General features: G+C 36.1%; 2 protein-coding genes and 1 pseudogene across 11 annotated transcripts in view; 1 reads left to right on the forward strand and 2 right to left on the reverse strand.

Annotated features, from left to right (window-relative positions):
• CTNNA3 (catenin alpha 3) overlaps positions 1-26,980 on the reverse strand; it is a 1,350,411-nt gene that overhangs the window by 809,414 nt on the left and 514,017 nt on the right. The window lies entirely within an intron of this gene.
• Positions 1-26,980, forward strand: part of LRRTM3 (leucine rich repeat transmembrane neuronal 3) — a 165,148-nt gene that overhangs the window by 35,538 nt on the left and 102,630 nt on the right. The window lies entirely within an intron of this gene.
• LOC141579225 (endoplasmic reticulum membrane sensor NFE2L1-like) overlaps positions 1,618-26,980 on the reverse strand; it is a 29,133-nt pseudogene continuing 3,770 nt past the window's right edge.

Genomic DNA, 26,980 nt, shown 5'->3' on the forward strand with positions numbered 1-26,980 from the left:
CTATTTCCCAAGGAGTGTGCCTAGCCTGGGAGCAGCCTCACTTTAGGTGAGAGATGACTCTTAGAGACATTCTTCATTACACTTACTCATTAGGTGTGTCTGTCAGGTGACTCGATTCACTTCAGACAAACCATCATCTTTAATGACCACCACAGGACACAGTCACCAATCAGCTTGAACCTAGCTTGCACTTGGTCTTCTCATACAGAAGTTCATGACTCTCTCTAAAAATATGAAGGCAACATAGGAGGAGGAGGGAGAGATGAAGAGAGAATGCAAAAGAGGTATAGACTATAAACCTAAACCGGCTCTCTGATTACTAGGCTTTACCCTTCATAGATCAGTCAAGTTCAGCTCAAATCTCAAAATTAAACCCTGCCTAACTAAAACCTGTGCTTAGAAATACTTCTAACAGAAAAACTACATTTTCAAATGACAAAAACTTTAAAGCTTATTAGAATAAATAAAACAGGGTGAATTCTACACTAAAACTGCCAAATTCCATCTCTTGAATTGAGACATACAAGGAAATGTTTCTTTCCTCAAATGGCCTGCCTCTATTTTTCTGGCCAGCATTTTGTGAGTGCCAATTGTGAACCAGGCTCTGCTCTTTGCCCCATGCCAGAGAGGCAGCTAGGAGTCATGGTCAGAGGCAGGTAGTCCCTTGAATTTAAGCAGTAGTCTTCTCTGGGTTGGGTTTTAAAGCTATTTTCTGTATAATGAAATTAAACTAAATATTTCCCAGGAGAGCAAAACAGCTCCCCAAATCTCTAAGTGACTTCCATGTAGAGATAAGGATCACTGGTTGTCCTTTCAAAGCAAAATTATAACAAATTCCTTCACGAATATGCTTCTCTCTCTCCTCCACCTTCTCTCTTACTTCCTTGCTCTGTCAAGGGATGCATATATTTTAAAGAACATATGCTAAAGAAGAACAGACTTTCAGCTTTCATATCTTTTCTTTCTATGTTAAGTGCAAATATTAATTTCATGAAGTGTGCTTTCTTATGGTTATCAAATAATTTTGGAAGAAATGTATTCTCCTTGGCTGTTTGCAAAACTAGTGGGTTGTTTTGCAGGCATTATATAAATCTGGACAGTGGCATAAGCTTAGCATAGCTCACTACAGTAAAAGAAGTACAGGGCATTGTGGTCAAGATTCAAGATGGAAATCATTTGTCTCCTGCACTATGACAAATTACTTAAGATGCCTGTACTTCAGTTTCTTCATTTGTAAAATTGGGACAATAATAGGTCTTATTTCATAGTGCTGTTGTAGGAAATAGTGAAGCATCTAGTACATAGTAAAACTTCAATAAGTGTTAGCCATTTTATTCATTGGCATTAGGAAGGAAAATAATTTTATTATAATCAAAAACTATATAAAAATTCCCTGTTTCCAGTCAGAATTTAGTAGATGTAGTCCCTTTTAAATTGCATTTTTAGCCAATTAAATGAATCTTATAATCTTTTAAAGACAGTCTTATTCCCATTTTTGATATGCAAAGTTTTACTAATCATATACCTAATCCTTAAAGATTCTTTGTATGAAGCAATAGAAAATAAATTTATTTGAATTTCATTATATTTTAAAAGAGTTAAATGTCCTATAATTTTTGGGGAAATAACCTTTCAGATTATACAAAGAAATAGCTACAAGCAAGCTATCAGACTCAAAGAAGCTTTTTAACATAGCCAACTGTAGGTCAGTTTTAGTGTTATAAATCTAATGGAACATACACTTAATTTTCAGGGGAAAAAAAAAAGCAAGGGCTACAATTAGCAGCAGCAACAACAACAACAATAAAATGGCCTTTCCCTAACCAAAAACAGAAGAATAAAACCACAACACGTTCAACATGATTGTTAACTGGGGGACCATGTACTTACAACTTGCTAGGAGGGAAAACCAATATAAATCAGTGTGTACTTACACTTCTGCATTACCCCACACAAAACTAGAAGTCCTCCTAAGACATGTTTAGTAGTTTTTCCTATGCTCTCTTTCACTCATCTCCTATTTCAAACTCAAAGATATGGGATGAGAACAAAAATATTTTATATTTGAACAACGTGGTGCATCTTACATTTGTGTATATTACTGCAGTTTTTTAAATATAAGTACTAGAGGAAAAAGAAACATTAGGCACAACACAGAAGCTGGTACTATTTATCATGATCTGGCAATTATTAACACTTCATTAGAAGTGTTGATAGTTCTGGTAATGAACAGTGGGGACGGAAAGCAGCAATAGGGGTGAAAAAAATAGATGCTTTGTCTAGAAGCACAAGATTTTTATTCATATGTACATGCACATACACACAGACTTAAGCCTTGACACAAACCATGACATTCCATTTATTAACAATTAAAATAGTCTATTATATAAGACCAGATTCTCCATTAATGTGTGTGTGTGTGTGTTATATATATAGATGCATAAACACATATATATAGCATTTGTATAAATTACAATACATAAATAAACTAACAAACTACTCCATCTGGCTAGATGAATTAGAAAATGGTGCCTTTTTTTCCGCACTGCAGGATTTCAATCACTATTTGCATCCCCACCCTCCACACTCCTTTGAGACTTACACAAAAAAATACAACTACATCTGAGTCAAGACTGAGAAGAAAATCCATTAAAAGTCACTTTCCCAGACAAAAGAAGAACTGATATTTTTTAATTATTAAGATCATAAAATGAAGAATCTGAGAATGAAGTCTTAATATTCCAAGGTGAACCACAAAGTAAGATGAATGTGCCAGTGATAAAGAATACAGTAATCTCTTTAGTAGATTTGAATTATCATTAATTTTATGCAACACTTACAAATAGTACTACTTAAGGAATATTAAATATATTATGTTTGAACATATGAAATGCCAATTAAAATGGAATATACCCCTTTAAAATTTCAGTTTAACAGTAATGCCTAGTTAACAGATTCTTAGAAAGTTAGAAGTTGTTGTACTACTGAATAGTAATGAAATCAATGGTTCAATGTATTTCTAACATTTAAGAATGCTATTTGAGAATGTTTTTTCAATAGCTATGGAATTGTTTTTGCCCTCTTTATATAAAAAGATAAGACTATTACTAAGGAAACATACCTTGAGCATCAAGTTACCACTTAGAGGCAGTTCTCTGCCCCATGACTGCTGAGGCTGAAAGATCCAATCTGTTCCCAGAAAAATTTGCCAATAAAACCCACAGGACTTATTGGAATTATTCAGGATCACAGCACCATCTCCATTGTCATTAAATAAGATTAGTGTGTCACTGGCTATGGATTTTTTAAAATTTCAACTTGTTTTCAGAGCAAAACCAATAGTCTGATTCTAGGCTACAGCAAGTAAGGACCATCTTGGACTGTTTTAGAGAATATATCTGAATAAATACAATAGATATGGTGTACCCCCCCAAAAAATATACACACACACACATACATATATATGTTAGTTGGACATTAAGGTAAAGAAACTTTTTTTAAAGAGGCAATGAATTTAAGCTCAAGAAAATCCACTTATAGAACATTATATTTTGGGGAAAAATGAAGAAACTGGATATAAATAAAGTTAACAGATCTGAAAATAAAGGGAATAAAAGAGACTGGATCCATGAATTTCAAACAAAAAGACTGGGCAGCCAGTGCCATGAACAGCACTTAATACAGAAAAGCTCCTTAATACTTATTCATGGGAAGAAGAATGAATAAATGACTCTGAACTTAAGTATATAATACCATACTGAATTCAAAAAGTACATTGTTTATAAATGGAGTTTAAACATATATCTTTTATTTCATATGCTATTTCTTTTAAAGCAATATCTATTACTTTATTTTCTGAATGCAAAAGCAAAAATGCTTATTATAAAATATCTTTAAAATATGAAGCATTACTAAGAAAATATAAAGTAAACATAACATCAATAGAAAGATAAAACCACCAGCAAAGATTCTTGTATCTATGCCCAGGCATTATTTACATGTACGTACTTGGAACCATACTGCATGTTACTTTTATGTCTTATTTTCATAACTTATTATTACATTATTAGCATTTCTCATGTCATTAAAACTTCTTCAAAAACATGAGTTTTAATGTCTTCATACTGTTCCATAAAATGAAAGCACAACAACTGAATTATGATGCTATTGATGTACATTTGAATAATGCATAAAATCAAAATATTGGGGGAGAAAACTTTAAATGGCTTTGTCCATAAAACTTTGATTGTGCCTTTATTTCCTTAGAATACATTTCTATATGCCAAATTGCTATGTCAAAGAGATAGATTTAGCATTTTTGATTCATAATACCACATTGTTTTCCTGATAATTTGTATTATAAGTACTTCCAGTAGTTATGAAAGAACTTATTTCAGCACACTTGGAATGTGTCAGACATTTTAAGATCACTTTAACAGTTTGATAGGTCAAAACTGATAAAATTCAAATTTGAGTGCTAATGAGATTGAACACATTTTTGTATGCTTATCTGCTATTTGCATTTCTTTTCACATGAACCATCTGTCTCACATTAGACAGGGAAAGATACTTCTTAACAGTGCTCTAAGGTTTCATGGTACTGGAGAACCTCAATATCTCCATGTCATGAATAGCATCATGCTGCCTAACTCCTACCAGAAATACCTTTCTGATACCACACACAAAAAATCTGAATCTCAGGGTCACTATATAATATGAGAGTAACGATAGTGACCTACTGCAAAGATCTCTCCCACAACACAATTATTACAACATACTTTGAGACTAGAAATGTTTGAGATCAAGGCTAGTTTCATATGTATAATGAGCTGCAGGTATCTCAATAACTTCAAAATCACTGTCACTCATAGTAAATCTCTAGGCCTCTCATGAGCAGCTCCATCCTTAAACACATAAACAAGATAGATACACTGTTACACGAAGCTTAGAAGCCCTTAACTATATGTAGCAGGATCACATGTAGTAAGTAAGTATTAGATTCAAGCATCCACAAAAGTTTATAGCCTTTCAGTCACAAGTATGGCCACTGGGATTTCTTTAGTTATTCTCTTGTATTTTGTGAATTTATACTCTGGTTTTATAACCCTATCTCTTAGGAAGACATCCACGTATTTCCTGCGACATGAATCAGCTTCTTCTCTGAATATAGCAGGTGTTTAACAACTATTCTTCTCTTCTAAGACATTTGTAGTAATATTATATTTAAGTTCAGTAAGATAACTTGTGGCCAGAAACCAAACGGTCTTTCTCATAACCCGCTAAAGGCATATATACTTAAAAAAAAAAAAAAAGTCTTCTATTAGGGTAATTTTTAGCACCTACTAATTTTCACATAAAATACTAATAATGCCCCCAAAATATGTTTCAAAGTGGGAGTTATAGAAATTTAGAGATGATTATGTCCTGAAATATCTATTGAATATAACCAGAAAATTTGTGTCTAGATAAGGACAGTATTTTCACAAGTCATTAAAACTTTTATATCTTAAAAAGCCAACGTCTGTCTTTCCCTTGGTGCCAGACAGAACTATTTCAAAAGGTAACAGATGATTGCCGAAATAATATTTGAATTATACCTGAAAGGAGGCTCAGAATATAGTGCTCCATTCTCTATATACTTATTCTTTCTTCTTGATATTCCTTCATTTTCTTGAGATAATAAAAATAAGATTTCAATGTTCAAGCAAGGAGATGCCCTCAACCAAATTAAACAGAAAAATGTTGTCTATTAATTATGCCAAGATTCTGGTTGTTTCCTTTGCTATGTTCATTCTTCCCTCATGCAAATGTATTTGCATTATTTGTCTCTTTCTGACCCTTTCCCCCTTTCCATGATCTTAACGGAGAAAATGACAATCTATCAGCATAGACTTTCCTTAATTACATGGGGCATAGCAAAGAGGCAGGATAGTGAAGTAGAAAAAGCACGAGTTTCGGAATAGCATAAGATTGTACTTAAATCTCTACTTTAACCTTTATCATCTGTGTGCCTTAGTGCATTTATTTAACTTCTTCAAGCTCTAACAATGAGGAGTATAACTCACTCAGCTGCTGTGAGGATTGCTTTATATAAAGGACCTAGCAGAATGCCTATGAGTAGTAAGTACTTAATAAATGGCAACTGTCATCATCATTCCCATGTTGGTAAGAGCTGGTAAACGTGTAAGCCTCCACTTCACTGAGTTTACAGGTAATCCCTGCCAATCATGAATACCTAACAAAAATATGCTATCAACATAATTTATTTTCATTACAAAGAACCCTGTCATCTCTAGCATTCTTATAAATTCTCATCAGACTTTTTTCTGCAATACCTCCCATTTCTTAGCCAAAATCTCTTTTTTTTTTTTTTTTAATTTACAAAGTTAGAATGTGTTTTTCTGGTTGAAGACACTTCAGTGTATTTCAGTATATTTCATTCTGTTAATACTTGTTTCATGAACTGGAAATTAAAGGCAGCTATGTTTCTCTATTTAACCCCCATGACTTTTGAAAATTCTCCTCTTTTTCCTTGAAGCTAGGTCTTTAATAGTCTTAATAATGTCTTGAACTTCACACTCCACTTAGTCTTTAAGCTTTTTTAAATGTTGCCATTGCACACCTACTCTTGAATTTGACAACATATCATCAATTTATCGTGGGTTTCAGGCTCCACTTGAAAGAATAAAGCTTTATTTCCTCTCACGGGCTTCTCCTTCCCCCACGCTCTTTTTTATTCAGCTTCAGAGTTTAACTTTTTTTATTACATGATTGGTTCAAAATTTCTTGGAATATATATACCCCTTAGAATACCTTTTCTTAACTTAAAAGTATTAATTATTGTCCTCCTCTTTTCAATATGAAAGGTATTTTGGTGCATTTGCTCTTGGAGAATAGTTAACTTTGGCCTTCATATGCCCATCCAAATTGTTACATTATTTCTTTCTGCTGATAAAAAGTTATTTCATAAATTCCTTTTTCTAAGTAAGACATTAACATAAGCAAATCCATAATATTAAAAGTTTTATATAGATGCTATTTAAAGAGTCTATAAAATAGAACTTTTAAACATGTTTCACAGATATAGAAATGTAGGATAAAAACTCCAGTAGAGAAAAATAATAAATTTTCAGAAACATTAGTGTTAAAAATTAAGTCAGCCACAAGCAACTTTGATGTATGTCAAGAAAATATATTATGCTATAATATTTGAGAATAATTAATAATAGTTCTTTTTAATTGTTCAAAATAATTCCATAGCCTCTTCATCAATCTAATCATTAAAGTAATTTAAAAATTTTTATAAACAAAGGTGAGACATTTTAGCTTTCAGTGGAAATGAGACAATAAAGACTGTAATGCTTGAGTCTCGATGAAAAAAAATTGACAATTAGCTGAAAATTCCATGTTATTCAATCTACCAGGTCTTTCCACATCTTTTCTGGTATGACACTAAGATTAATATTACAAAGAATTCTCACTATTATGGATTAACAGATGACAGAAAAATCTGAATTAAAATAAAAAATAAAGTATGCTTAGAAGTATTAATTTCACAGTAGCTAAACTTTTGGTAACCAAGAATTTCTATATATAAACCTTTTAAGTTTGCTTTTAAAATCTACTTTAGTAATACTCTCATTTGTAATTAGCTGCACATAATATATGTTCTCCAAAGAAAGTTGCCCTGTGTTCCTCTCCAGCCCATCTCCCCACCTCTGTACCAGACAACCACTGATGTGTCTCTATCACCATATATTGATTGTGCTTGCTTTTGAACTTGATATAAATGTAATTACTCAATACACTCTTTTCTGTTTGGTTTCTTTTGCTCAATGCAATTTTAGGCCCAGTCTTGACTCAGAGCTTGTGGTGACATGGGCTGGAGTAAGTTGTTCCTTAAGAAGAATGGAGTAATATAAAAAATGCTTATTAGCCATTCATTAGTTTTTATTGCTGAGTAATATTCCACTGTGTACATATGCAGCACACTTGTTTGTGCATTCGCTTGTGGGTGGACATTTAGATTATTTCCAGCTTTTGACTACTACAAATTAAACTGGAGCAGCTAGTGGGATAACTGTACTGTTCCATAAATATATGTTTTTCTCTCTCTTGGGTAAATAGTTAGGATTGGAATTGCTGGTTCATAGACTAGATAATACACTTTTCTTTTTAAAGAATCTTCCAAACTGTTTTCCAATGTGATTGTATCATTTCACACTCCCATTAGTAATGCATACGAGTTTCATTGGTTCACATCATCTAATACACTATGTCAGTTTTGTTTCTGTTTTAGTCATTCTAGTGGGTGTAAAATGGTATCTCCCTATGGTTTCAAAATTTATTTCCCTGATAAGTAATGACATTGAGTATCTTTTCATGTGCTTATCAACCATTTGTATATTTTTCTTATTTGTCTATTCAAGATGTTTGCCCATATTTTACTGGGTTTTCTTCACATTGAATTTTGAGAGTTTTCCTTTTTTTTTTTTTTTTTTAAATAACACTTCTTTCTTTCAAAGGAAAAACTTATTCCATCCTAGGTCAATACAGGCTCTGAACCAACAGTAGGCCTAAAATCCGCAGAAGCAATTCTGGGACATTAGGCTTTGAATCAAAGTTTCTGGATGAAGAGATAAGTAATCTGGTATTTTAGATTCCATTAAGATTTGCCATTTTCCATCTGACCAAAAGAATCATTCTTCAGTCCCATTTAAAATCAGCATTCTATCATTTAGAAGAGACTGCCTTCATCTAAGCAAATCATGATGTGATTCTGCAACTGACAACTCCCCAAGCACTGATCTATTCGCTAAGAAGGAGCATTTACAAGACACATAAATATCACTGCAGCATCTTTCTAATGACAATCACATGTAATTAGTAGTAATAAGTAGTATCAGTGAGTAGTATGAATGATACACCTACTGCTTTCCCCTGCAAAGTATTAAAGCAGATGATGAAACATTGTGGGAAAGGATGTACTTGACTTAGCTGTGATTTGATGAGATGTTCTCTGTTCTGATTAGCTTCTGAGTCAGCAGCTATTGGTGCAAGAGAAAAGAAACTGGAAAGGTTTCCTCTTTTGAGGTTTTTCTATCAAATCCTGATGATTGTTTGGCTGGATACTGTGAAGAGAAATCAAGAATTGGGAAGTGATCTGTCTTGGACTTCTCTTCAGACTCCCTGAATGTTTGAGTCTATGATTGTCAAGTGTTTGGCTTAATGGTTTATTTATAACTTGTAAGGATTTGTGGTGGCTTTGTGCCAGTGCATCTACAAGATTGTCTGGTTCTCCATCTAACTATCAGCCAAGGCCACAGTCTTTCTGCTAAATCCTCACCTCTCTGTTCTCTGCTGTTTCCTCCATTTAGTAGCCCTCTCTCCCTGTTGCTCTAAATTAATACATGGTATCTCATTTCTTTAATTAGTCCATTAGAATTGCTCACAGGAAAATATATAAAATTCATTTATTCTAAAGTACGTATCATGGACCAATAATGGTTTAACATGCTACTAAGGTTCAAAACATGAGTTATACTTGACTCTTTCCCCTTCACTCACCTCCTTTCATTTCTCTGTATATTGAAAAGTCAGTAAAATCAGTTAGCCCATAGAAAAAGTGTTGAGTATTTATCTGTTAGGTCCTAGAAGTACCGTAGTGAATAAAACAAACGTGATTCCTGCTCTTATAAGACTTAAAAGTCTGATAGGGAAGACCTTAAAAATATGTTTACAAATAGCTAAACAATTATAAGTGTTTTTAATACTTCAAGGTAAAGAACAGTGTTAAAGAACATATAAATGGAATGGGGGCACTAACTTAGGGGATCAAGGAAGACTTCCCTGTAAAAAAGACATTTCAGTTGAGATTTGAACTTAGGGAATCAGTAAGGCAAAGAGAGGGGAGAAGAACATCTCAGAGAACAGCATATGTCAAACATCCTCCAGGCTCTGGAATCCACAGGACCACTTTCCATTTTCCTCACCATCACTTTTATTCCTGCCCTCATCATCTTTTCCATTGATTACTGCACTAACCTCATTATCAGGACACCCTATAAAATGTTGAAAGATTTCTTTATATAACATAGCTGCTATAACATCATCCTTAATTAAAAATCTACAATGACTTTCCTAAAGAAAAATGGTAAAATTTCCAAGTTTTGCATTTTTAGCCCTCTTCAATCTGGAACAAACTTACTGTTCTAGTCTTATTTTTTGTTAGTTTCCTATCAGACTGATTCGTTCACTTTTTTTCCAAAACTATTTTATTCTGTGGACTGAGTACCTTTGTTCTCACCATTCACTTTATTCAAAACACGTCTTTAAATCTCATGTTGAAGAAGATTTATTGGCAAAATATATAAGGAATAACAGATCTCTTAGTAGAAAACATGCCTGTATTTTTTTTTTCTGACAGTGGTTGTTTTCCAAATAACTAAACATGGGTTTATCATTTGGTCACTAAAATAAATCAAAATTTCTAGTATGGAGAAATTTATTGAGCATTTCATGTGAAATTCAATATTATTTGTGTCTAAATATTTCTAAATGAGAGTTAGCTAATGGTTGGTAGTTCCAGTGCCTAAAATAATGACCTAATATAAATCAACAGGAAAATATATTAAAGGCTTGAGATGGAAAAATTTGTTTAAAAGACCTAAAATGCATGTGACATATCATTAGATTTCGTGATAAGACCCTGAGCCCAAGCTTAACAACATAAGTTTAGAAACTATAGGAGTTGCCGAGGTTCAGAGCTCACAGAAAGAGTAATATCCTATTGTTCATTGCCATGTGTAGAATCAGAAGAACTTAAGTATTCCTATTTAAAGATGTATTCCAAATGCATTCAAAGTTTGTAAAAATAAACAGGGTCTTGTTTGTTTCAGAGGTTAAAAATAAAACTTAAAACATCTATTTACCATTGTTAGATAAGGAGTCATTGTTTTGCTGTAACAAAGAGTGAATTCTTTCACGTAAAGAGGAGAGGAAACCAGATTCTCTTTCTGAGATGGGTGCTGTCCAGAAATCCTGTGCTTCACACTGTCACTGATGGTAAAATAAGTCACACCTCATTTGTGTCTGGATCGCTTACATCTTAATTTGGAAACCACACGAAATATTTTCTAAATTTGTCTTCTTGCTTGATATTTATGGAACCAACACATATTTTAGGAAAAATGACTCAGTCAAACTTTTATTCCTAAGTGTAGAAAAACCAAAATCATATATAGAAATCCACACTTTTGTATACCATCATGAGTGACATAGATGTACGTCTATATGCACAAGCCATCGATGCCATTTCTGCAAATATGATCCCGGAGAATTAAGAGAATGGGGAGTTGCTGTTCAATGGGTATAAAGTTTCAGTTACACAAGATGAATACATTCTAGAGATCTACTGACAACATTGCACCCACAATTCACAATATTGTATTGTGCACTTAAAAATTTGTTAAAATGGTAGATTTCATGTTAAGTGTTCTACCACAATTTTTAAAAGCAAGAGGGAAAAAGGGCTGGAAGAAACTTTAAATAGCAAATAAAACTTCTGCAATTCAGAAAGTTGCAATGAATACATTTACCAAACATATCACACTATTTCATAAAGGATTTCTATGTAATTGAATAAAAAGTATAATGAAAACAAGGCTTTTCATATACAACAAACATGGTTCTAAAAGTATTTATGTGAAGTGTACAAAGCCAGTCATTTGAAGCAAGTATTTACTGAATCTTTCTGATAAAGAGATGAGCCCCTTCCTAAACAGCCACTCCTCACATACCTATTTCTTAAATAGGACTATGAAAATTGGGTCATTCTAAAGTGAGAAAATCATATATTTATTGATTGAAATTGTACTCTGTTGGATTTTAGTGTTTTTCATAGTATTAGAACACACCTACAGAAGTTTTCCCCATTCATGTGCTTTCATTAAAAAATTAAGTAATGTGAGAGTTTCCAATACGAGATTCTAAATCAAAGAAGCAGGGCAGTCTAGGTCCAGCATGTAGGCTCAGATGTTAACTGACTGGTCTGTGTAATGGCTCTGCCACATTTTGGCCATGGTACTTGGAAGAGTTAGTTAACTATTCTGTGCCTCAGTTGCTGCATCAGTAAAATGAGTAGTAAATGGCACTTATGAAATAGATAACAGATTTGCCAGGGAGAGAGGAGATGAATAATATGATACAGGCAAAGTGCGGTAATACTGCCGGGCATACACTGTGTGCTCAATAAACTTTAGCTCCACTTTATCATCATTATCATAGAACACCAGAATTTTCAAGGTTTTCCCAATTTTTCAAAATTTTACTCTGTGGAGAGAAATTTTGAAACATCAGACTTAAAAAAAAAAAAAAACCCAAAACAAAACTGATTTTATTTTCTTTTGTTTTGCCTTGCTTTCCTGAAGCACTGATGGAACAGCAGATGGTTAACTGTCAGGTTTTTATTCTTTTGTGTTCAAAAGGGGAGGAAGAAAAACTAGTTGATACTTTGGCAATAGAAACATTTCTCTCTTAAAGTTTGGAGAGGCCTAGTAACTTGGAAGGTATCTCCTGGTTACTAATCAAATCAGTCAGTATTTCATTTCTGAACTAGGGAAGCAGACACAAATTAGGGATAAATGTCAAGAGATTGACTGCCCTTTGATGGTCAGTAACCAGTCTTCCCTCCACTCCACCAATGAAGTCAATTACTGATTCAGAGACCACTGTGTTCCTTGTCTATTCTCCTAAGCCAGGTGTAGCATAAGGCAGAGAAGAATTAGGTAGCCAAACATGCAGACTAGGGAAATGCTTACTGTCCACTTGCTCTGTTAGCTGGAAACTACATGCGGAAGCCACCTTCTGGCTCACGCAGAGGAAAGAGAACTCTGGCATTGCCACAGCTGTCACTGGCCTTTTCCATTTCCCGAGCACAAATCATAATTGAATGGGAACCAAAACTATTGAGACCTCCCTACCTACCTGTGACAAAATGAGCCAAATGAATAGCAAAAGGGCAGATGGCCCTGGAGTTAATGAGAATCTCCTATGCCAACAATTCTGTTGAAATAAGACTTTTCCACTTCAGCTTTCAGTACAAAATTGAACCAGCTAACCCCTCTAACACTTCTCCCCAAAACAAGACTACTTAATCTTATGAGGGTCCATTATCAGAAGACAGGCTACAAGTCCAAGGATGCCCAAGATAGTCTCAAATCCTGTAATAGTCTGGGTTTGCTGACTCTTTATACTCCAGAACTCTTTTCTCAGGCATTGATCACTTCAAGCATCAATCGTTTTTCTAGCAGTTTATTCCTAAATCAATAGTCTACCTACAGTAAGTCCTAAAGATGAATTATCACATAGCAATTTTCTTTATACCTTCATTTATACCTGTAAGCATTGTTCTGATTAGATCTCCTGCTTTAAAACGTCTTCAGCTCACTGAGGCATCACTCACTCTGTATTCACCACTCTCTTCCTGGATTTTAACTCCCTTTGAATTGCCACTGACCATATGCATTACCCTCCCCCGCTTTCATTTCTGTCTTTTTTTGGCAGCTTGACCTCAATTTCTTTCTCCTCCTCCTCATTTACAGCATATCTCCATTGCTCTTTTGGCCAACTTCCACAGCACAACATTTTCTCCCTACTGTTGCTAAATCTAAATCTGCAGCTGTTTTAATATGGCATCTGTGGTTAATTTTTGGTACAATATTGCACATCTTGAATGACAGTAATGTCCTATGCTACTGGAATATTATGCAAGAATTCAGATGGATGTAACCTATTAACTCACTGCAAACTAATGCATTGTGGATGCGGCTCAACACTTAACTGCAGTATCGGTACATGTGCAGGAAACTTTAGGTAACTTCAACCACTTAACAAGTGAGGACATTGCATCACTTTCCTGCTGCTGCAGTGCTGTATAATTTTACCACTTGCTCCCAGAGTCACATCAAAAGAAGAAAGAGGAGATGAAATCTGCACAAAGTTCCCAAAGGTTGCCTATTTGGCTCTGCTCTTTGTTCATTTTTCTAGGTTATGGGATTGCTCTTAGTGACTCCTGACAACATGAGCATGCTTCTCTCTACCTTTACTGATGAGACAGGGGGGGTCCTTACTATTAGATACTTGAGAACTCAGTGAAATAGAGTCAGCTGTCCAACATACCAGGGTAAAACAAATCTTGAAATAAATACATTTGCTTTCTGGCAGCTTGAACAGCAAAGTTATTTGGCAGAGTGGCACTAAGGAGAATGAGCCCTGTTAAGGGCAGCCAAGTTAATCTAGTCAAGCATTTAAAAACAGAGGCAATTGGAAGCACTGTTTTGTACTGGAAAAAAAGAAACACAGAGTTTAGAGTAAGAAAGAATTACTTTCAAATATCAGCATTGCCTCTCAATAGTTAAGTGATTCAAGCAATTTACTTAACCTCTCTGAATCTGCTTCGTCACTTGCAACTGGGGATGCTACTTTCCTTATGTGCTTTTGGAAACAATGATTTGGTGTAAAGCACCTCAGATGATGCCTAGCTTATAGCAGTTACTTCAATTTTTAAGGGTAGTAGAGGAACATAATTACGCAGAGTTAGTAGGAAAAAGCATAAAATATTGTTTTAGGGATGAAAGAGTAAGTGCTGAAATTAGACAAACGCAATTGAAATAGCAAAAGGAAATTTTGTTCGCCTTGCAAGTGTATAAAAAATAAAACGTATCAATGAGCAGACAAGGCCAGATGGCAAAGGACAAGCCAAGTAAGACAAGCTAAGAGAGAAAGGAAAAGGAGAGAGAAAAGTAGCAAATAGATTAAAATGTCAAAAGACAGGTATAAATGGAGCCTGGTCTTCCCTATAAAGTATTATGAGGACATTAGGGACCGGGAGAAAGAAGCTGAGAGAGTCCTTCAGCTGTCCTGGGTAGGAAGAGAGACAGGGACAAAGCCTGAGACCCCAGGGAGACAGCGCAAGCTTCATCTTAAACAGTCTGTCTGCAGAGGGCTTGAGCTTCCAGTCCTGACGGCGTCCTTGGCTCAGGCAGTGCTGAAGGAAGTGCACTAACGAGCAGAAGGGCACAGTGCTGAGAGAGGTGCCTGCCGAGCTTACTGCTTACTGGTCAGGCAGGGGTTTTTCATTTCATAAATCAATTACAATCTGCTCTATTGATTTCACAAAGTCAGCAGGACTTAAAAAGTTAATGAGCAAAATATATATATTTTTTATTACTTTTGAAAACACTGCAGTATCTACAGCTTAGCACATTCGGCAGAAAGACAAATGGAGGCTTTGGCTGCCTCAGCTGTCATTCCATCCTAGCCCCCTCCCATGTTCCTCAGCTCAGCGTCAGCAGAGAATCGAGCTGGCAGAAGACCCTGGTGCCTTATGCCAATAAAATCTCTCTCCGGTATCTGGAGCAGGGGCAGCCCCAACTAATGTGTCTGTGTTTAGGCACTGTTGAGTTTTGTACGGATGCCCGGGCCTCTCCAGATGGAGCAAACAAGGGAAGGAATGAGAAATTCACCTGACACAGGAAATAAAATGCAGCAGGACTGCATCTGTGACTGTGGTTCTTAATAAGTAGTTACTGCACTGTTCTTCCAAACCATAGTAATATCTAAACGGGAGTTTTTAATGGGCTATTTCTTTTGGACAACACCAAAAATGAGAAAATTGCTGAGGGGTCTATTCTGCCAATCAACACCAAGCTCAGAGCCAAAAGCAGCAGAAACACAACTCAGGTGGAGGTAGCATGGACAGTTCACCTTTTCTCCACAGCAAGAGAAGTTTTTCCCTGCATACAATTTTTAGGAGAAAATGCAAAGGAAGAAAACAAATACATTGTAGGTAATTAATATTAATATATTAGCATAAAATAAGCTACTAGTCACTTTTTAATTTCAGAAATATTCATACTAATACAATGTATCTCAATAAAAAAGACATTTTGTTTCAATTAGCCTATCTACAAATTTCACTAAGAGTTGCTTGTTTTTTATGGAAACTTTAGGAAATACCATTATTACACATAGAGAGAATCTTTCTTCGTGAGTCTTACCATCAGAATCATAATATTGTTTACTCAGTAACATCAAACATAAACAATTTTAGGATCTCCTTTTATATATTTCTACTAAATAAAATATTCTTTTCTAATAACATTTAGCATTTCAAGATCGTATATCATTTTTTCCTTAAAATATTCTGTGTGATGGATTTTAATTAACTCAGCCTTATTTATGGGAACATATTTCCTTTAACTTTCCCCATGAGCTCTGGGAAATATCAACGTGAAATTTTCCTAAACTTATTAGTCCTCCCAAGATGCTGTTAGGAAATAGAACCTATACTACCTAGAGAAATGTGATTTTAATTTACAAAGTACAAAAAATGTATAGTGAGAATATTGATTCCCTTGGCACTCCTCCCCTCCTACTACGCCTGTTCATTCTGGAATCTCTATGGCTCACATATAGTCTAGCACACACACACTCGTACCAAAAATAAAAAATCCCCAGAGGTCATAGTGCCTTTGTGTAAACAGACAAAAGAGAATGGATTGAAATTACATTCAAATAGTCCGTTCAGTGGAGAGGGAGAGAATGCCTGATGATTCCAATAACCAAAGATGTGCACTAATAAAGAGGGCTGTGACAGAGAAGCACCTCCCCCCATAATCCTGTCTAAAGCATTAGGAACATCATGGTGGTACCCAGGCAAGAGAGCTCAAATAGGGACCTTACTAAGATTTCACGGTGCCAGGACCAGGAAACAAGAATCACATTTTTTTTTTTTTTTTTTTTTTTGGTAAAAAGAACAGTGTCCAAGTTAAAAGAGGTTTGGATTCAATTCTAGTTCTTCTACTATTAATATTTGTAAACTTATGCAAATTGCTTCATCATAGGTATATAAGAAAATCTGCGTTTTAAAGTGAAGTGTCCCTAGATGATTTTCAGGTCCAAAACTCATGATTTTATTAAGATTGCTCCATTTCATTAAAGCAATACTGCTACCTGCTCCAAGAAGTAGCATTGTGTTATAATGAATCTACAGCTGTATGCCTGATGGAACTGACATTATCTCTTCATGAACCAAGTACAGGTAGAAAGGAGTTATCAGTAACGAAAGGTTTTATAAAGTAATAGTTTGTCTCCTTGGTAGGTGGAGAATTCTAAGTTTTTAAGGGTAATGTGTTCCTTTAATAATCCTGAGTTCTACTGTATGTGTGTATGTGTATGTGTGTGTGTGTGTGTGTGTGTGTGTGTGTGTGTATACACATATATATATATATGTGTGTACATATATAAATGTATAAATATATATACATTTTTACATACATACACATATACTGGGGCTGATTATTTAGATTTTTTGACAAACCTCACCTAACACATGTTAGTTAATTGGCATCAAAATTAACTCCTAGAAAAATAATAATGCCAAAACAGGTCTAATTTAAAAACAGTGATCTTAAAAGTTCTCATCACAAACAAAATTTCATAACAAAGTATGGAACAGATGTTAACTAGATTTATTGTGGTGATGATTTCCAATATATATAAGTATCAAATCATTATGTTGTACACTTGAAACTAATATAATGTTGTTCATCATTTTTACCTCAAGAAAAATACATTTTGTGTTTTTAATCTAATTGGGATCAAAGTGATAGTTGCATATTTCATCTAAACCCTATGCCAATTTAACTTCTGTCTCATAGATTTCGTATTATTACCCCCTCACTACTAATTTAATGTTTATCTCTAAATGTTTCTGGTAAACAATGAAAAAAATTGCCAATAAATAAATTGTGATAAAATTTTACTGCTAAAATTTGCTATCTGTGAAAAATGTACTATTGTTGGGTTGCAAAATGATTACTATTAAAAATAGCAGCTAACATTTGGGTGCTTACTATGTACTAAACTCTGTGCTAAGCCCTTTGCATCCATTATGTCATTTAATTCTCAGAACAATCCTAAAGAGTATACACTATTATTACTTCAGTTTTACACTAGATAGTAACCCAGGCTTAGAGAAGATAAATATCTTCTTCAATGCCACAGAGTAAGAGGCAATATTAAGTCTTGTCTCTTTAACACTAGAGACCGCATTCTCAAACATTCATTCCATCGGCAAATATTTACTGAGCACCTAACACATGCCAGGTATTATTCCAGGTGTTATCCACTAACAGAACCACTTTTTCAGAACAAGGTAACATACTGACCAAAAAATGAATATATTTCAGAGAGTAACAACATTCTTTCAGAATATGATTTCACTTATCAGGATAGAAAACCAAAAATTCAGAAGCTAGTTGATCAACTTGCTAAAGGGACACCAAGAAAATAGCAGTTATTCGGAAATCAGAATATGTAAATACTAAAAAATAGAGTGATAAATAATAGGAAGGAGGAACAAGAAGGACGGTAAGAAGATTAAGAAGTTAATTTCTTTTTGCATGGAGAAAACTGGTGAAATAGATGAAAGCAAGTTTGAGAGAAAAGGAGATATTTAAAGGTAACTATAAGGATACAAAATCTGTGTTTCTTAGGAAGTCACTTTGGCCTCACAAAACAGAAGAAAGCTGTGAAGGTAGATTTAAAAAATAATAATACTAATACACTGCTATATAAACTTCATCTTTAAATTATTTCTCAATGAGTTAATGATTTCTTTTAATATTATTAGGGTATATTGAAAGTATAGCCTGCAGAGGTTTTAACTTATTAATTATTTACTTCCTTTAGGCCTTTTTTCTTGTTGTAATACTTAAGTGACTTAAGAAAATGTGCTGCAAATAAAGAAAAATGAAAATGTAAATAAGTTATTTTTAATAAGTTTCCTTTCACTCCTCACAGAACTAACAAATAAACAGATTTAGGTAAATGTACACCACACAAAATATTCCCTTTTACTGAGACAGTTTTCTTCCTTTGTTTTTGCTTTTTTCACTACAGTGGGGACATTAATGCACAGCCAGAGATCTGGTACCCGCCTAGATCTCGCCTTTATTTCTTATAGACCTCTCCCTTGCTTACTACACTTGAGTCAAAATCTTTCAGTTTCACAAACATACAGAGCTCACCTCATCTCTAGCCCTCACCCCTCCCCAGTTCTCAAATCTGCCAAAGGTTGCCATTGATCAAACACAACCAGAGGCCAATGGTAAGGGAGTCCAATGATACAGTCCAGAAAGATTAGGCTCCTAAAATATTAAAGCAATGTGCAGAAGAGCAAAGAGCAGGTCAGGAGGGGCAAATGGAGACTATCCAGCATACCATCCAATCTGGTTGCCATTGGTCACTCCCAACCACATCACCCCCTTTTAATTTTTTACACTGCACTTACAACTCTGATATTTTCTTATGAATTTGTGTATCTGTTTCTCTAACTGTAAACTCCAGGTTTTTCTGTCCTGTTCATCAGTATGTCCCAGAGACTAAATTAATGCTTGTTTATATTTAGGCCCTCAATAAATATTTCTTCAATTAATTAGATAAGCAAGATCTCTGTGATTAAAAAATTATATGGAAAAAATCTAATCACTAATAAGGAAATATTCTTTAGTTTAGAGGAGAATGATACAGAATAATACCTCCTTTCACCTAACAGGAATTTTAGGATGAATTATTCATAGTTAACTATAATGGGTTTATAACCCTATGGTCATCAAGTTGATCCCTTTGATTTATCACATCTATCAAATGGAGAGAGATCACATCACATACGTCAAAGTTAACATGGAGGTTACATGACACTATGATAGTCATTTATTCCTCTACCTGTTCATTTTTTCATTCAACAAATATTTATTGAACACCTACTATGGCACTATACTTGGCACTGAGGATACAGCAGTGAACCAGTCAGCCAAATTTCCTGTCCTCATGGAGGATACATTTAAAGAAGAGGTCAGGGTCAGGTGGTCATAATAGGCTTCACTAATAAACTGAAATTTGAGTAAATATTTAAAGGAAGCAAAGAGAAGAAACCAAGCAGATTTCCCAAAGAGTGATCTGCACAGAAAGAATAGCCAGGGCAAAAGCCCTGATGTGGTGCCTGGAGCAAAGTGAGCAGTGAGACAAGTGAGCAGTGGAGACAAGGCAGGACTGAAAGCAGCGGGGAGTAGAGTGTGTTGTGAGGAAACAGCTTTCCTCTTAATGAGATGGGTGGCCACAACGTGACACATGACATGATCGAACCCACATTTTAACAAAAGAACAAGGCAGAATTAGAGAGCCAGCTATAGGAGTATGGCTTAATTCAGGTGAGAGACAATGATGTGAAAAGTGGTCAGAGCCTGCGGATCTATATTTGAAGGTAGAGGTGAAAGGATTTCCTGCTGATAGACTGTGAGGCTGAAGAGTGAGAAAGGAGTCAAGAGTGATGCTGAGGTTTTGGGTCTGACAAAACAGAGATGATCAGCAAAAGTGTGCTTGTTGTTTGCCTGTTTGTTGGATTTCTATTTGATTTTGAGAAAAAAAGATTTATTCAGTTATTTTTGACATCATTGCCATGAAAATTCACCCAAGTGGTCAGTGTTTCCTTGCTACGAATCACTGAGGAAATGTCTGGTCCTTAAACTTGCTGAAGTTAACTTTGGAACACCATTATTTTCCCATTCAAAGACAAACCACTACACTTTAAATTTAGAATACCGAACATAAAGTAAGATTTTGGCAAAATAGATATTTCAAAACTATTTCATTTCTGTGATTTTGGTTCATGCTAACTAAATTTGGATGTTTTAAAAAATGAATTTTGATCAAGATGCAAGCAGTGGCTTTAAAATTTAATCTTTTTTTAAAAAACAGATTAATCTTTTCCAGAAGGTTTTGAAAAATCAGGTTTTCATATTAATCAACTGGTGTTTTTAAAAAGATACTTCCATCATCTCAAACATGGGTATCAAATTATAAAAGAATTATGTAGTGATGTGTAATTAGCATTGAAATTTTATTTAATATAATTTAAGTTTTTGATTGATAATTCACTGTGCTTTATTTAGGGCAGTAGAGCCAATACACTACAGTGAAGGGGAACAAACTTTGAAGACAGAAACCAAATTCAAATTTCCAGCTCCTTCGTAACTTCCTAGCATCATAAACTTGGGTCAGGTTTCCTAATCTCTTAATTTAAATATTTGCATTTATAGAAAAATGACCCTGCAAATAATGCTACCTCATAAGGTAACTGATAAGGTTATATTGAAGTTTTTATTTATTTGGATTCAGATAATTTGGAATTTACTAATTTAACATAGATGATGAAATGAATAGAAATCCATCAAAACCACATTCGAGCCAACATAATGATTTTCTAGCTATTACACAAATATTTACCTAAAATTAAAGCATATATTTTCTACTGCCACTCTACAAACTCAGTCATTCTTACTAAATTGGAAAGCTCTGACCTCTGGATATTGTGTGTTTTTAATTCAGTGGTCAGTGTGACAATTTTATTCTGAAGGTAAATAATTTTTCAGACCAGCATGCAGTATTTTATAGCATGGTGAAGCAACTGGCATTTTCATTATGATTTACCATGTTACATCAGTCCTCCTGACTGCCAAAAACTAATCAGTTCACGTTTAAAAGCCTTCAAAACATTCTGCAGCCTGATTAGGTCTCTTCTCCGTACTAGAAGCTAACATAAGGCCACAGCTAAGGAGAAAGGAGAGGGTGAAATTTATTTTTCTTACTTAAACTATATTCCAATAGCAACACTTATAAGGGATGCATAATCATAAACCTTTCCTGAAACTCTCCCCTGATGGTGCCCTCCTCCTCCCACTCAACACACACACTTAAATGACCAGGTTCACCTCCTCACTCTGACCACCCACTGCAGGCTTGTCTCCCTCTTCATTTCTTTACATATCAAGGTGCTCCCCGAGATTTGGTTCTCCCTCACTTAAAAAAAAAAACCCTTTTCTAACCTCTCATCTGTCAGTCTCATTCCCTCTCGTGGCGGTCAAAAGTGTTTTCTCCCTTCCCGAATTTCCTGGGCATTTTATCTGTTTCTCTCTAACGACTCTTGTCTAGCAGCTAGAAATGAAGAATCAGATAGAGGTTTCGATTTAAAACTTTTTGAAGGTGATGCCACGATTTTATTTCTCTTTTCTCTCCCATGGGCCTGGCAGAGGGCCCTCTACAAGCTGGGTACTTAACTCTTGAATTATTCAACTGTTATTTCAGAATACAGCCTAAAACACTCACATTATTAGTACATATCAACTCATTTCCTAAAGTCCACAGAAACAAGCATTGTGGCAAAGGAAAATCATTGAATATGAAAGATTATCTTTGCAAGAGCTTGCTTCTTGATTATATTTTTTACATGTAGCAGAATTAGAATAGTTTAATGGCTAAATTTGTTTTTATTTCATTTGAGAAATGAAATATGTGCTGCAGATACTAATATTGTGGTTATATATCATGTATATTTTGTCACATACATTTAGCTTGATACATGCATCACTTCAAATGTCCATTTAGCTGACATACAAGAGATTGATATGTATTTTCAACAGTCTTTTGTATGCAAGTGTGAGTAGCTTAAGTAACACAAGAGATAATTTCTACAGAATAAGGCTATTTATTTAAAATTTTAAAGAATTTACCTTTAGATTGGTTTTTGAGTTTTCTTAGAAAATTCATTTTCGTGGCACAGAGGATTATCATATCTGGCTGCTGGTCTGAGCCATACAGGAAATAGAATTGAGGTTTTTTATTACCTGCTTAGAATGTAAAATCTCAAAGAAGAAAAATTACATTATTATTTTTTAACGGTACCAGGATTTAGCACAGTGCCTGACCCTTAATCAGGGCTCAGTATTTGTTGAACTGAATTTAAAAACTAAAATAATCATTTCAATGCCTTGGTTTATACACACATTTTCAGGAACATGTATATTATACAAAGAAAGACCCACCAATAATCCTAAAATAAAGCAGATGACTCTAGGAAGCCCATCTCAATACGAGATGGGTAAACAAAGTCTTCATTTTTTATGAGTTTGTATTTCAAGCTTGTGAGTAGACAGTGTTGAGCTACCTTTTGATTCTTTCTGTTGCTCAGTTGAATCTGTTTCATGAACCAAGTCAGATTCTCTTCCCTATTTCTACAGTAAAAATAATATAGTAGTGCCAGTGAGTTCCACTGCCTCCCAACATCCTGGGCAGCCATTCAACATCCTGCAGTGCTGTGGCCAGGCAAGGGGACTTAGAAAATGTGGCCTTACTCTTTCAGGCCACCACCATTCTGAATAATCATATCCTTGTTTCCATTTAAATAGGAAAGATGCCCAGAGGCTTAACCCACCCATTACTTCATGGTTTCAAGAAATAAAGGATAAATTGTACAGTTGTTGAAAATAATTTCTGCATGGAATTTCTATCACTAAATTATTCTAGAGCTCCAGAGAAGTTTCACTTGGATTATTAGGTTATTTGTACATGGAAACCTAGAGAATAAAAGAAGGAATTAGAAATCATCTACTTCTAGTATAATACCTGAATGTTTCATTCAAGGTAACTGAGGAACAGAATGATCAAATGTCACTCAAGGTAACACATAGGAGCCAGGAATGAAGCAGATAAGTGCCCTTCTCCTATACGCCACATGGATATGTCATATTTATAGTAAAACTAACACTGAACCCACTGAATCCTTTAGGGTTCATTTGGACAATCTGGAGATTTATATAGTATCATATATGACTACATGATAATGTTCATAGATTGAATGATGTAACCAGAAACTGTCCCTTTCCAATGTTGATATCCCATTCAGTGGAAATTCCATTAGAATTGTGGGCATTTTTATCATGTCAGTTCTTGTAAATCAAGTCTAGTCTCCAGTTAATTTGCCTTGAATGGTGGGGCAAGCACAGTGTCATTATGCCTATGAACACTTAATGATTTTGAGTAATCAAATGGCATGCATTAAATATTTTAGTGATACAAATACTTGCTGGTGGTAAAGTCTTATAAGATATTCTGCAGAAAAACCTTCAGAAAATAATCTATGAGCTTGAAGAACAGATATTCTAAAACACACATCATAGGAGTTTTATACATGAACAACACTTTAGAGTTTTCCCAACTTTTTCAAACATTCAATGAACATAAAATGCCATTATGCTAAGTTTTCTAAATTTTTGTCTTTTAAACTGATATAATTTGAGGGACATTACTGGTTTTAAAATGATCAGCACATTGCTCATCAAGACGTAGATTCCTATGTGTCAATGTTCAGTAAGTAGTTTGCTCTTCTGAGATAATACTTCTTTTAAAAGGAACATTTGATTGAGGGGAGGGCATAGCTCAAGCAGTAGAGCACATGTTCATCATGCATTAGTTCCTGGTTTCAATCCCCAATATCTCCTCTAGAAAGAAATAAATAAACCTAACTCCCTCAACTCCCCCCTCTAAAAGGAACATTTGAGCAATATCAATAGGCAACCTAAAAAAATAATAATAAGATTAAATAACTGGTAATAATTTAATTTTTGAAATATTTTAAAAGCACTTATTTGAACATTTTAAATATCACCATCAGAAAGCAGATGGAGACATCAGGACAGAGGAGAAAAATCTCAAGTGTTCACAGGGTTACACGGAGTCTTTATGGCAAAGAGAACATTTAGTCGCTTTGAGTATTGGGGTATCTACTTTTTACTCAACACAAACATTCTAGACCCTATAAGCAAAACAGGGCTCAAGCCCTAAAAAAAAAAAAAAAAAAAAAAAAAAAAAATCAAAGCTCAGGAAACTCTAAGAGGACTAGTTTTTGTTGCTGCTGGGTTTCCTAGCTTTTTGTCTTTCCAGTGACAAGCCCAGTTGTTAGTAGGGGATACCTGAGGGCAGGGTCACTCCCCAGTGTTGTGCTGAATACTTCCTGGCTTCTCCACATCATCCCCCTGCCTCAGAGCAGCCCCCAGGAGGCTGCGGGCCCCAGCACTGGTGGCTCTGCCAGCACCCCACTGCAGAAGAGCTCCAGGCATCTGGTGAAGAGCAGGAACAGCATTCGCATGCAGGGTCTGATGGAGACATGGGAGCCTCAGCGCAGGGCTGACTGGGCACAGAGGAAGACAGACGGCAGGGCAGTGAGTGACATGCTTGGTGTTGGGGCTGCTGCAACACGGGGTCTCATGACCCTTTCCTGTTCACTTAACCTTTGACCCTAACCCTCCAACTCAGTGTAGGGTTCCAGTGGTTCCCGTATGACTGCAGCCTCACAGGAGATATCCAAGAGCTCCTCTTCAAGGGATGCCAAAGTGAGGGAACAGGAAGAGTTCCCTCACCCTGCCCTAGAACCCCCACTGTGTTCTACCCTCCCTGGGTGAAGTGGGGTTTACTTAGACCAACAACTTAGTCCCCCCTAAAACCTGCTACTTAGAATCCTGGCCAGAGCCAACCTTAATCTACTCTTTGATTTTCTTCACACTTTGATTTTTGGGGGATTTTTTTTTCTTCTTCTTCTTCTCCTCCTCCCTCCTTCCCTTCCTTCCTTCCAGGAACAAGACTTTCTACTACTTTCCTATCCTCTCCCAAGTCCCTTCCTTCTCCTTTGTTGGCCTCCAGCAATGCCAGCACCACCCTTTCCTTTCTGTCCAACCAAATGGTCTGGCCACTTCCACTCCCTCCTACAGTGGGGCAAGCTGAGACAGACGGCGCCTGCGCCTGCCTCTTCCTATCCACTGACCCACAGTCATCCCATCTGACAAGATCTGTTGGATAAATAGGCACTTAAGTTCCCACTATAGGTTCAGGTCCAGGCCCAGCCCTTCTCCAGTTTCCATCTTGGTGAGGGTCAAACCTTCTTCTTCTCCAGGCTCATCTTCTCTGGTCCTTTGGCTTCCTCTCCTGCCTCCGGGCCCACTGGTCAGCCCAGGTGCGGGGAATGAGGAGGACGCTGCTGTCCCCGAGTACAGGAGCGCGTACTGACTGGGCGAGCAGGGTCGCCAGTTCTTGTCCCACAGCCGCCCAAACACCTCCTGGGCCAGGCGCTGGACCTTCTGCTTCATCTGCCGCAGGAAGCGGAGGAAGTCCACCTTCTTCCGCTCTGAGGGTCCTCCACGTCCCGCTCCGGGCTCAGGACGGAGTCCAGCTTGCGCCTGTGACAGGGGGGCTACACCGTCTTGTTCTTGCCGCAGCGCCAGATGCCACACAGAAGGCTCAGGGGGACCTTGCTCAACCGGTATTTGGGCAGCAGTTCCTGAGCTCCTCCGCCGGCAGGTTAATGATCTTGTGGTTAGTGAAGGCGATCTTCATGGCTCGGGCTCGATGCTCATCTCGGCTCTTCTGCTTGTCCAGGAAGTCAGCCTGTTTCTCCTTGCTGTGTTTTTGGGGGCAGTGGGTGGTGGCAAGTCAGCAGAGTCGAGGGCCCTAGGCGCCATGTCATACCTGTGATTGTGGCCTACGCGCTCCAAGTAGGGCAGGTAGGCGAGGTGACACGGATGCTGGTAGCTCATGCGGCTGGACTTGGAATACTCGAGCTGGTAGCCCACAGCGCCCTCAGCCTCTTCCAGATCCCAGGTCTCAGAGTCAGAGCTGTAGTCAAGGCACCTTCCTCAGAAATGGAGGAAGAAGCTGAGGAAGAAGTGGAGGAGGAGAGGGAGGAGGAAGAGCTGCCTTCAGAGCTATGCAGGGAGAAAGGGCTTTGGCTGGAGTCCAAAGAGAGGCCTGAGTCAGAGTCAGATTTTTCTTCTTAAATATAAATATTTCATAGGCCCAGTGAAAAAATATTTTATCCACTGTCAATAACATTTGTCAGAACTCTGTGCTGTTTAAACATGATCAACTATACCAAGTGTAGGATATTTTCTAGTCACCTCTGTATCTAATTGCCAGGATAACTTCAAGTATTTTTATTTCATCAGTTCTGATTATTTTATAGCAAAGATAATCCCCTCATTCTAGAAAACAAGGCTATCTATTAACCACTTCTGTTAGCTGCTAGCCCTCA

The sequence above is a fragment of the Camelus bactrianus genome, chromosome 11, assembly GCF_048773025.1.
Source record: "Camelus bactrianus isolate YW-2024 breed Bactrian camel chromosome 11, ASM4877302v1, whole genome shotgun sequence".
NCBI lineage: Eukaryota > Metazoa > Chordata > Mammalia > Artiodactyla > Camelidae > Camelus > Camelus bactrianus.